General features: G+C 41.0%; 1 pseudogene across 1 annotated transcript; it reads right to left on the bottom strand.

The window, feature by feature from the left end:
- Positions 1-1,265: 1,265 nt before the first annotated feature.
- On the bottom strand, positions 1,266-2,308 carry LOC308428848 (protein arginine N-methyltransferase 1-like; annotated as a pseudogene). Its single transcript has one exon. The product of its transcript is annotated as a protein arginine N-methyltransferase 1-like (transcript).
- Positions 2,309-2,588: the final 280 nt, after the last annotated feature.

The raw sequence follows: 2,588 nt of genomic DNA, 5'->3' as shown, positions 1-2,588 counted from the left end.
TGCTTTCTGGTGATTCCATTCTCAACAGGAGAACATTTGTTGAAAGTAAGGACATAATAATAATAATAATAATAATAATAATAATAATAATAATAATAATAATAATAATAATAATAGAAAGTAGGGACCTAATTCAGATTGTCAGAAAGCAAGGAAAAACAATTTCATTCACAGGGACAGAAACCAATGTCTAAAATACCCTCCAGATTTAGACCATGAAATTGGTCTTGGAAATATTATTTTAAAAAGCCAAGATATTTTCTATTTGATTAAAAGGCTTCTATAAAAGGTGGATTACTTTTAAAAGTTTAATTCACAATGAAATTTTCAAAGTAAACTATCTTTATAGGAACAGTTGAAGATACACAAAACTTGGGAAGAACAATGTAGAAAATCCTTATACTCAATTTCTTCTATTACCATTCAAAGCTAGTGTACTGGTAAGTGTATTGCTCAACAATATAAATGTAGCAGTGTCATTACATAAGCAGTATTAATTCTGACTGCCACAGCATTCATAGATTGCTCTGTGGCTTGTCTCGTCTCCAAGGCACCACCTTGAAGTTCGTCACAATCTCTCCGAGTAGGCTCTTTGCGGCTGTTGCAATTGTTCCCATGTTTCTTTTAACATTCTCAACAGCTTGAGAAGTACTGATTATGTGTTTTGTTAAATGTCCCTTCGTGGAGCCTTGTTTTATGCTTCTCTTATAATAGAAAGGGGTATTAGAATAACTTTCAGTATCAATGAAAAGTTTCCAGATTTTTGGCATCTTGTATCCTGGGAATGTCTTAGTTAGGGTTTCTATTGCTACAACAAACACCATAACCAAAAAGCAAGTTGATTTTATTTGATTCATACTTCCAGTTGTAGAAATTTTTAATTCCAGTCTGGGGTTACTACCCTGCTTTGATCATTCATTTCCAAGATAAAAGATACACACAAATCTTATTATTTACAGTAAGCCTTAAACAACACAGAACTGGGCAGATATCTACCCTTTATAGTATTAGAATATACAATCTACTTTCCTATTGATAACACCAAGTTTTTACTATATTTCATCTGAGCTGCTCTTAACTCCAATTGATGTGCTTTTAGGGCTACGATTTTTTGTTTCTTTGTTTTCTATGGTCAGCTGAGGATTTACTGGCATAAACACAACCATATAAAAACATAAGTTATGCAAAACACAGTCATGATGTTCCCTCACATCTCTCAAGCCAAGACCTGGAGCCCCCTTTTGCAGGAGGGCCAGCCTGGCACCTCAGTGTATCTGGAAGTCGGTGGAACAAGAGAGTTCACACAACTGACTCTTGAAGTCCAGGTTGATAGTGAAGTCCAAGTCATAATTGTTTTTGGTGTTGGGCCTCATTCCAGTGGTACCAAAGATCTCCTGGCCAGTCTTCACTGTTAGGTAGTCCTCCATGTAGAACACAGTCTGCTTCCAGTGTGTGTATGGGCACTCAGGACTGGTAGAGAGGCCAGTCCTCTTGTGGCATTGGGTGAAGTCAATGTTGAAATAGGCCACCAGTTCATGCATATAGTAATTCCTCTTCCCTTGTAGGCAAAAGGGAGAGGTGAAGGTCAGGTCCTCTGTCTTGACTGTGTAGATGTCCACCTCCTTTATGAGGTAGGCATTGGTGACCAGCTGTTTTGGGTCAACCACATCTGCCAGGAGCTCCTTGATGGCCACATCTTTAATGCAGGACACATCAAAGTCACATACATTCTCCCACCAGTGGATCTTGTAATCTTTATACTGTCCTCAGTGGCTGTCACATACAGGGTGGCCTGGTCTGGAAAGATGAGGCAATCAGGTGCCAGCTACTTGTCACAAATGTGCAACATGATGTTGAACACGGACTCGTAGAAGAGGCAGTAACCGATCCACTTGCTGCTGCTGATGTCTTCCTTCTCCACGGGCAGCTCCACCTCCTCCACCTTGTCTTTAATGATGGTCACCACATGGTCTAACTTGTTGGCTTTGACAATCTTCACAGCATAATTGGAGATACTGGAACACTCAATCCCAATGGCCTTGCAGGCCCCTGCCTTGGCAGCAAACACACAGAGGATGCCAGTGCCTGAGCCCACATCCAGCACCTCCTTGTCTTTGAAGAGACTGTGAAACATGGAATTGCAGTATGTGAGGGTTCAGGCCTCATCCTTTAGCACCTCTTTGTGAACACCAAAGTGGGCATAGGAGTCAAAGCAGTAGTCTTTGGTTGTCGTGTCCTCACCATCACTACTTTCTGCTTGGCCACAGGAAACCTCCATGATGCAGTTCGAGGCCTTGGCTGCCGTCATCTTTACCCGAGTCCTCTCCAGGACCATGTTTTAATGACTCATCTAACCCATGGTGGTTGGTTTTTTCTTCTTCACCTTTCTCTTCTTCTTCTTCTTCTTCTTCTTCTTCTTCTTCTTCTTCTTCTTCTTCTTCTTCTTCTTCTTCTTCTTCTTCTTCTTCTTCTTCTTCTTCTCCTTCTCCTTCTCCTTCTCCTTCTCCTTCTCCTTCTCCTTCTCCTTCTCCTTCTCCTTCTCCTCCTCCTCCTCCTCCTTCTCCTTCTCCTTCTCCTCCTTCTACTTC

This window comes from Micromys minutus (genome assembly GCF_963924665.1).
Source record: "Micromys minutus genome assembly, chromosome: 13".
NCBI lineage: Eukaryota > Metazoa > Chordata > Mammalia > Rodentia > Muridae > Micromys > Micromys minutus.
The sequence above is the reverse complement of the archived record's forward strand: the minus strand, read 5'-3'. Positions and strand labels throughout refer to the sequence as shown.